General features: G+C 34.7%; 2 non-coding genes across 2 annotated transcripts; one reads left to right on the top strand and one right to left on the bottom strand.

Annotated features, from left to right (window-relative positions):
• The first annotated feature begins 988 nt into the window (after nucleotides 1-988).
• Nucleotides 989-1,060, top strand: TRNAH-GUG (transfer RNA histidin (anticodon GUG)). Its single transcript has one exon. It is a non-coding gene; the product is annotated as a tRNA-His (tRNA).
• Nucleotides 1,061-7,061: 6,001 nt separating this feature from the next.
• On the bottom strand, nucleotides 7,062-7,133 carry TRNAH-GUG (transfer RNA histidin (anticodon GUG)). The gene has a single exon. It is a non-coding gene; the product is annotated as a tRNA-His (tRNA).
• Between the last annotated feature and the right edge of the window lie 3,140 nt (nucleotides 7,134-10,273).

Below are 10,273 nucleotides of genomic sequence, written 5' to 3'. Positions count from 1 at the left end.
ATTTTATTATTTTGTATTTATTTTACTTGAACGTCGAAGTTCGGATATTACAAGCAAAAACCATGAGACGTTTCAATACATAGGTAGATTGAAACTGGGAATAATATAAAAAATCTACTTACTCATTCCCTGTTTAAGTAACGTCTCTATTTTATTATATATTTCATTAGAAGATAAATAAAACTAACGCATTGTATATCCATTAGTCCAATTAACTGCTCATAAAAAAGCTTTCAGGGATGCACCCATAAAATACGTTATCAAAACACATAGCATTTGTTTGTTGAAACATGTTCTCTATTACATAATGCCAGATGAATGTTCCACGCATTTTTTCACTAATAAATGCACAGGCAAACTAGAATATTCGATATTCCAAATAGAATGCCATTTTGAAATGGTATTTCCATAGACTAAATTATAGATATAGGCAACGCGCACAGTTGTGTTCTAAATCGAGGGTAAAAAAAGTAGTTTTAGATCTGCCTTAGTTTTAGAACTGGTGGAAGGGCTGACCTGACAGTCTCTGAACGTCAATGAGATGAATTTTTAATTTAAATTAATCTAGTTTATAGATCCAACGATCAATACCTATAAATCTTCCTCAGTATTCTATTTTTAATACCTATTAATGTGTTTTCCAAATAGTTCTTCGTTTGTAAAGAAATAGGTATATCTAACAAACTTAACGAAACAAACTTTTTTTCATATATCTAACATATAAATATAATCCTAATACTTGATGACAGTTTGAGCTTTAATAGAGCAAATTGCAAAATAATAAGCTTACTCAAAAAAGATACACATACAAATTTAAATTGATCTGTTCAATACTCAATTGCCCCCGCCAACGGAACCAATAACATTGATTGGATGTATTGCTGAATACAATCACTCAACCGTGAAGCAATGCCAATTAGAATGCAGTTTTTACGTAACCCAGCAAATTAGTAACTTACTTTCGTCGAGTGAACCACCAGCTCCAGCAGCCGTGATCGTCTAGTGGTTAGGACCCTACGTTGTGGCCGTAGTAACCCAGGTTCGAATCCTGGTCACGGCAGTGAAAACTGTCACGGTGGAGCGATAATTTTTTGTGACGTATTCATGATTGTCTCAGTTTCCCGCTACTTTCCTTAAAAACAGTGGATAATTTCAAGAAGATTGGTTGAGTAGATAGAGCGTGAAGAGATAATAGAGAACAAACTTACTTTCGCATTTATAATATTAGTTAGGATACCTTTATTTAATGCGTGAAATATAAAGGTAAAGAGTTTCTACAGCTTTATGCTAAAGTAATATTAACCAAGAATCCGGTTCATATTAAAATCTAAACACAAACCTGATAATAGGAGCTAAGCTATTCTAACTAACAAAACTTAACTAAGTTGGATTTTCCTATTTAAAAATGCAAGGTGCTCTCGCTAGTTTCAAACCTTAATGGAAGGGGAAACCCTTATTAATGAGCATAAAGTATGATTGTGGATGGATTTGTTTATTTAGGCCGCACCCTTACTGGCCTGTTTGCGGCGCGAGTGTACACACGCTCTAAGTGGCAATCCATTTCGACGAAGGATCGGTTTGGCGTCGTATTCGTATAATATAAATACTACCATTTATTTATACCGTCGTGGCCTTTCCTGATTTAGGAATGAAGGAAAATACCTATATTTTCCTTCATTCCTAAATCAGGAATTCGGTTGTTTTCTTCAATAGGTTTTAAGTCCTGTCAAGGTAATAATTGGAGAGATTTAACTAATGTAAAATCTCGATAGAATTAAACAGCATTCGGGCCGTTAATAATATGTGATATTTTATTAAATAGATGACAAACTTCAATGTGTGTTTGTTATATGCGTCTTTAAGATTGTTTAGTTAAAAATTGTTATACAAAAACTTTTTTCGTTAATCAATATCAAAGGTATCGAGCTATTTAGCACACTATCCCGGACTGTAGTAGATTTTTTCAGTTCAAGCTAGTTTTACAAAGCTATAGTGAGTGAACAAGGGATTAACTGAGAGTGCTGAGCTGAAATGAAACTGTAATAATCCTGTAGCCAGCCCGCAATGCGGCGCAGCGGAGCGACACGCGACCGCAGCTGCCAGCATTATCTAGACATGTAGGGTTATCTTCGTGTCAATCTTTCTCATTTTCGATATTTCCGGCTACATCCAGAACTAAAACGCCTCACAGCCCAGTGTTCGCGTAAAAAAATTAAGATTACAACTGGCCGCCTGCCTGACTTCAACTCCCTTTGGGAATGTCATCGATACCTGCTAGCTGTTAATATCCTTTAGTTACCTCGTACAACTTCCACGGGAAATCATGGAGTGGAATAGGTTTAAGAGCGGTTTCGGATAAGGGACAACCCTATTCGCGAAGTAAATTACTTCATTTTGTAGATCTGCCACACGAGATGGGGCGCAACAATATTTAACCTCACGTCTACCTAGTATCTATACAGGGTTACTGGTATATAACGCATAACCTTTCAAAAGCGCATAAGGTACATAGAGTCTAACATTTGTTGTTCTACGACTTTTGTCTAAACGTAATAAATACAAAAAAATATTTTTTCTAGTTTTAATGTCGTTTCCATGAAACGTTACCTCTATTTACGCTACATAAAGCGCTACTGTACTGGCTCGTGTTGCTTGGTTATTACATAGAGTTAAGATATGTAGAATCGCATATTAGATTGTATTTTTTATATTAAAAAAAAAACTACGAATTACGAAGTCGTAGAATAAAAGTCGCTTGTTTTGATGTACCCAAGTAGTCTTTAGGAGGTTTTGCGTTTGATACCTGTAACCCTGATAACACACGTCTGAGGGATGGTACCATTTTCATATAAATCGATGGTACGTGTAAACTATAACGAAATTGAAGTAACTTTAATTTTGCGCGCAGCTTCGACTTTTCCCAAATACGTGAAAATTTTGATAAATCCTCTCTTAATATCTATACCATATAAATACCAAAGTTCACCCTTTCGGCCCTTCTGGCCCACCAATGCTTTCGGATTGTCACGTCGGTCAGCTACGGAATAGTTTTTTAGATTCACGATTGTTTTATTCCTAACAATTTAAGACGACATAAGAACAGAGATAAAACTTAAATTAGATCAGTGTATATAAAAGCCGTTATGATCCTATTAAAAAAATGGCTTAAAACACGTTCATACATTTAAATTAAACAAATGTTACGACAACACAGATAAGACTCTATTTCAGCGCTTGTCTGGCGAGTTTATCATGTAAACATACCAAATAGTTGCCAAAGTTGCTTAGATCTTGGTCTGATTAGCTAAGGTTACCATAACTTCGAGTGACGTGGGATATTTTTTTGGCACCATTTTCTCACGTCGTCGCATAACATACACAAGACCATAGAACCAGGAACCAGGGTCTCAAGAAGGGTCCAACTTTTGTCAAAATACGGGACATGTCGTAATACCGGACGAGTTAATCAAATACGGTGACAAAATGTGACAATCCCAAATATTTGGGATGCATGGCGACCCTATAATTAGCCCGAGTCAAATTGGCGTGTTCAACAGAGTGATTACAGTTGATTCGTAACGTGACGTGAGTACAGACAGACGAAACTTTGTATTGTTGTGTGATCTTTGTTTTGTTCATCTTGGGTTTCGTGCTATAGAATCTTCATCATATTATATGGTTAGGGGGATCCAAGATTCACTATAGTAGATAACGATGACAGTCAAATATTTATATAACTACTAGCTGCGCTCCGGGGCTTCGCTCCCGTGGAAATTTCGGGATAAAAAGTGCCTTATTTGTTATTCCAGATTATATTCTACCCGTGTACCAAAATTCATAACAATCGCTCCAGTAGATTTTGCGTGAAAGAGTAAAACAAACATACATAAACACATCCTCGCAAACTTTCGCATATTTGTAACATTCGCAGGATAGGATAGGATCTGTTTCAAATTTCATAAAAATCGATCCAGTTATTGTAATTATAACCCTTGAAATTCTAATAGACTATTTGACTGATAAAAAAGCATGGATCCTCCCGACAACTTTGCCACTCCACACATGATCTCCTAATTTTTACTTTACTGTTTTTTATTATTTTATTCATAATTTTTAATTTTGTTATAATAATTCATATATTGTGACATTTAAATTTTATTTGTAAAACATGTACGTGATTTGTGATCTTCAAGTGTCTGAATTATACTTCTATTTCGACGAATAAGAATTGTAATTATGAAGTCATGGGAATCGAGTGTGTCATGCTCACTCAAATGGTCAATCTGGAGGTGGCGTCGTGGGCCGGGTCGTGAGGTTCCCTCTATTATGGTTGAGCTACGCGATGGCTGTCCCATGCGTCAACTCGTGAACGGGTGCAGCCAGAGGGAACTGGTCATCTCGTTTCTTATATATTTTCATGTAAGTTAATTGTGTTTCACATCGATATATATATATATATATATATAGCGTTTCTTTCGGCATTTCTTCTCAGCAGTGGTCGTTCCGAAATGCCAGTAGTTTGTAGCTTGTGAGAAATAACTATAAATATAAAGATTGACGAGAAAAAGTTCCTGTGAAGGTCTAATTTCTGAATAAATGATTTGAATGTTAGTATGGATTACACGAGTATCTAGATTCCAAAATTTTGAATGACCTACAAAGTTTCACGGACTTTATTTTCAAAACAATTCGTCTTACTATAAAAGCCGTCTAAAAGTTAAACCCTTGTCGTCAGCTTAAATTACACAATCCAATTGTCTACACAGCATCTAGTAATTCTGGGCGGGTAACCTGTTTAGTAATTGTATTTAAATTTAGACATTAGAGAAGGAGAATTTTATGACTAAATTAAAGATTCTTTTACTAAAAAATTAAATATAAAACAAATGCTCCACTATTGTCAACGGCCAGTGTTACGATGCGAATGTTCATTTCAAAACGAATTGGCCCAGAATCTGGATTAGTTGAGAAATAAAACTGCACTTCTTCACTGAGTTAGTACCGAGTTAAATGAACTGCAAGCAAATAACCGACTTAACTAAGAGAGGGTGCAATCAGCAGGTTGATTCAGCGGGGCAGACGTGCTCAACATTTTGCTTAAATCTATGTAAGGAGTTGTTAAACTAAGAGTTTGAAATTTACTAATTTAATTACTTTTCTCATGATTTTCAGTTTATTTATACATTTCATAAAGTTAATGGAAGGAGACCTCTCCTTCCATTAACTTGTTGGGCAAGCACCTGCTTACCCAACAGTGGGACACATCTATACGCTAACAAAAAAAGTAGCTAAAGCTTTGCGACGAGCTAATATTTAATATTTTTAGGTAGGAAAATATCCTATGTAATTATTAAAGAAATCTCTTTTATAAATATTGGCACAAATTATATAATGTCTCCAGTAATATTGGTAAATGGAAAAGATTTAAATGAAGTCAACAACAAAATTTATTTCGGACAGCAGTTTGTAAAAACATTTATTGACTTCAGAAAAAATATCAACTAAAATTTATGGAGAAACGAATAAATTCGGTAGGTATTTACAAAATTTGTTCCGAGTTGTTAAATACTTGTTATTTATAGCCAAAGCTGACAAGACTTATTAAAACTTCCAAACGAATGGGACTCAAAGAAACAATTAAGTCGTATTGGTTGTGCCTCGTGTCTCCATTGGGGCAATAAACCTTTTGTTACAAACTTTTCATTCGATTCGAAAGCAAAATTAGTTTAATATGTTTGTTTACTTTTAACTTTTTCTGATTTATATAATTAATATAATTATACCTACAAAATTACGAAGATATATACTAAGATAAGATGTACGGGCGTAATTTAGATAATCATCGCTTTTACGCTGCGAATAAATTTTCCATTCGATGTTTTGTACAATTTAAAATCTTGCACCATCAAATGAGATCAAAAAATCAATTTTTAAAATCGTGATCGTCTGTGAATTTACGTTAGCAACCCTCTTTGGGAAAGATATTAATGCCTCACAGTTGTCAGGGCTTTGTATCACTTAGTCGCTTTGTACTACTCCCACGAGAGGATATAGAGTGGTACTATTTTGTGGCGGGAACTACACGTCACCTTTAGTTGTCATCCTTATCTGATCTAAAGAGACTGTAGAAATACAAGTATATGTTATTTACACGTTTGAAAACATAACAGATATGGGGGTTCATTCAGATTCATACAGTGTCGACTGTTAGGAAGTGGATTGTAACACATCGTCTAAAAAGGCCCGGAAGGGTGTCCAAATCCCGACAAGTATTCGGGATTCGGGACGTGACGGACCTCTCAATTCGCTAGGATGTGAATACGTTTCATGTTCCACGGATTTCCTTCCGATCACATTATGTGAACGTATCCTTAGGCTCCAGATGTGTGAACGTACCCTAAGGGACACTACGTAATTGTACACTCGGGTAGTTTCGTTTATTAAAGGTGCCGTGATACGGCTTTTGAATTTAAACTAGAGGTATATTCTTTCTTATTATAATTTGTGCTTTTTACGACTGTAGAATCGTTCTCTAAGGCATATGATCTGATCTAAGTACAGATTCAGGTATTATCGTCTAACTCACTCGCGTCGATCTTGCTCCATATCTCTTTCTCATTCGTGCATTATCCCGGTTTCATTCGCGGCTGCGACGCGTCAAAGCCCGGGGTCTGCGTGAAAAAATAAACCTTAAAATTTTGATTAGCTTTTGGGAATGTTTTGTTGTTTTTAAGCTGTCGAGGGTTTTTTTTATCCACATGCGACATTACGACAAGCTTACACTTTGAGTTTCATATGTAGGTACGAATAGGTGTTGGTTCATTCATAAAAAGGAAACAACATGAAAAAAGGGTGTTATTAAATAGCAATATAAGCTCATAAACGCTTATGTGAAAGTTGCTGAAATCGGTAAAGAAATATTTATTTTATTAAAAGGTAAATAGCTCAGTTTAATTTATTTACACTATATTAAATAAGTACCTCAGTACCGTCGTGAACAACTACCGAACCATTTTATATACACTGGAAAAAAAAATACGCTCCACCGTGATAGTTTTCACTGCCGTGACCAGGATTCGAACCTGGGTTACTACGGCCACAACGTAGGGTCCTAACCACTAGACGATCACGGCTGTTGGAGCTGGTGTGTTAAACTCCAAAAACCACTGACTATATCTCAGTTGGAATATATCTTGGTGATTTAAAAAGGTTTACATTTACACCGTTAGATTCTGATAAAAGTGCATTTGCATTTGGTCGGGTAGCCCGCAATCTGGAGCAACTTTCGCCGCAGTTGAACAAGTGGATTGCGTTATTATAATACCCGGGGCTTAATTGTCGATTACTTGGCAGTTCATAGCTACAATACAGTGAGTCTTTGGACAAAGGGAGATTTTATTATAAGCCAATTGCGTTGGTTTCTAAGATTACCAGATTGTCCTTTTGTCCTCATTGTTCCTTAGAGGAGCCAACAGGATATTCCCGTCTCACTCAGCTAGGAGACACAACAGACCTAGATTTTTATTATAATATTAGCTAGCTATTTGTTGCCCATAGCTCGATAGTAACCTATATTTGACTTCGGGTCATTAACAGAGTGTATTCCAAAAGTTTATCCAAATAGGCCATTCACACTACGTTAGTAGTAAGTGAAAGTCGAATTAAATTCCCAACCAAAAGACATACTTGAAAGTTTCTCCTTTTTTTAATTTTTTCTTCACATCCTTTGCTTTGCTTTGCCATGAAAAATGGCCATCGAAAATCACCCCTATGTCAATTTACGAAATATCTAACGGAAAAGATTGATGTGTGGTCGCAATACCTATCTTTTTATTCAAGAGTGCGTAAAAAACGAATAGTAAAAACCATGCAATATCATGAAATCCCCAAAAAGAAGAATTTATGAAGCGGAAACAAACATGCAATGTTCGTGTATGTACCTAATGCTCGTGAATAAGCGTCGAAATATCAAATTCACGGCGAATATTCATAAATAATGCTTGCCTTCCGAGTTGCTCGTTTTTATCACATTTCCTTATTCAGAATTTGATGTAAAACTCTAGTATACAGATTTTTAAAGATTTTTTTATATATTGAAAGTGCACTACGTACCTACGTATGCAATATATTAAAAATTAAATAACAGAAATATTAACAAAGGAAATTATGTAAACAACTGCATTGAGTAATGTTAAACCTAATGATAAAATAATAATACTTTGGGCGAGTTGCATAAGTCAACATTGACGTTAAAAACTATTAATTATGTACGCCGTTCATTCTAAACAATGGCGGCACACTCACGACTGAAAATGTAGTGTGGACCTCGAATATGTATTTGTATATCTTAAAATAAATAATATCTACAGAGTTGTCCAAAAAAGTAAAACCAATGAAGGAGGAAATCGCAAAAGAAAACAGAAACCATTAAAATTATTGGGACAAAATGGAATCTTTTAACGAATCTCATCTCGACAGAACTGAATTAATAAATTAAGCTTTAACGCTTCACTCGATTCGGAAATTTTGGTTTTAATTAAATGATTTTATGCTCGGATAACTTAATTAAATTACTGTCAAAATAATTAAAAATATCGATGCACGTGTTAAATACCAAAATAAAAAGTATAAAAAAATATATAGCACCAAAAATAAGATAGGTACAAGAATACAATTTGAACTTGCCTTATCTATGCTAAACAGGCTATTTTAAAATTTATGTTCTTTATTATTTTGTCGTATTCTCATCTCTATTAACCATTTTCTGGTTTCTTCCTCAGCCGCAGAGTCAACTAGCAGTAAGCTATTTCGTATTTCATGTATACTCGTAAAGAAAGTAGTAGGTTATTGACCTTCTATGTTTTTATAGAAACACTGCAATCTGATTTTTTTTACTGGCATTAGCATAAACCAATTCTTTTTCTTATTGAATTGATATTTCAAAAGTTTTTCGGTTTTATCGTCAAAAATACAAAACAAATACTTAAGTCTCCTAATAGCGCTTTAATCACAGGGTTTAATAATAAAATAGTATCCTTAATTAACCTTTAAAGTTTTACCGATAACTGTAGGGAGCAAACTTAGCTAACACTTTAAAACAACTCACGCATGTGTAGGTACTTTACATAGGGTGGTGTCGTACAGCTGAAGAGAGAGACGGATGGAAAGAACTCCACTTCCAATACATTCGCATAACATTATATTAGCGTAGTGTACTTTTTGCATATTCAGTTTAGGCATGTTTTTTTTATAAACATATTACATAACTTTTTTACAGAACTTGTAGGTTAGGGTTGTTAATTTACTTCTGTGTGTACAAAAAAGCGAACAAGTGTTCCAAATATGACACAGCAAATAAGATAATAATTTGATAGTTGTTTCAATATTATGCTTAAAAAATATGTGTGAATTGTTACGCGAAAATATAGTTATGCGTTATATAAACAAAAGCATGCCATGTATATATTATTATGTTTTAAAATTTTATGCAAAATGATAAGTATTTGGGAAAATGAATTCTTTACTTCGTGGTCCCTCTCGTCCGACAAACTTGTCGCACCACTAAACTTGGAGTGTTCGCCGTGGGACAAATGATCATCGGATTAAACTTTAATTCGCTTTGAAGAGTCTAAATGACCCACCGCCGTGAGGCTCGAACGGGCAGGAAAAGATTCAAACTTCACTGAAATGAGAGTTAATGGTTTCTGGACTTCTCTTGTATTGTGAAAGTTTTAAGTGTACTATTTTATGAACATGAAGTTCATAATTTTATTATTTTTTTTGGGATTTGTTGTACATGTCACACGTGCTTTTTAACTATTTCGGAAATAATAGTGAGATGAAAGAAATCTAGAATCGAACGGGAATTTTAAATAAAAAAGTATTTTCAGCCAGTGTTAAATTCAGTCAGTATTTTACTAATTTAATTTACATTTCGAAATCAGAACGAGAATGTTTCACTTTTTAATCAATCAAAACAATTTGAGGGTTGTCGAAAACTTAATTCGCTGATGGTCTGTAAAACCAATCAATTGTCGATTTTTCGATGCCGAAATTCTCTCGATTCCCGGCATATCTTCCGATGGAATTATTCGGTTCATTTATTTCGGTCCGGCCGGGGATCATAGGGGCTACCTTGATTCAATAAACGTGATATATTTGATACCTTATGTTAGATCAGACATTATTTGATATCAAAGTCTATTTGATACCAGGAGAAATAGGTTTGTGGTCTATTTGATTATTGGTTGGTGCCGTTAAATTGCTTTTCATG

Source organism: Plodia interpunctella, chromosome 2, assembly GCF_027563975.2.
Source record: "Plodia interpunctella isolate USDA-ARS_2022_Savannah chromosome 2, ilPloInte3.2, whole genome shotgun sequence".
In the NCBI taxonomy this organism is placed as follows: Eukaryota; Metazoa; Arthropoda; class Insecta; order Lepidoptera; family Pyralidae; genus Plodia; species Plodia interpunctella.
Note: the sequence above shows the minus strand (reverse complement) of the source record. Positions and strands in the feature narration are given on the sequence as shown.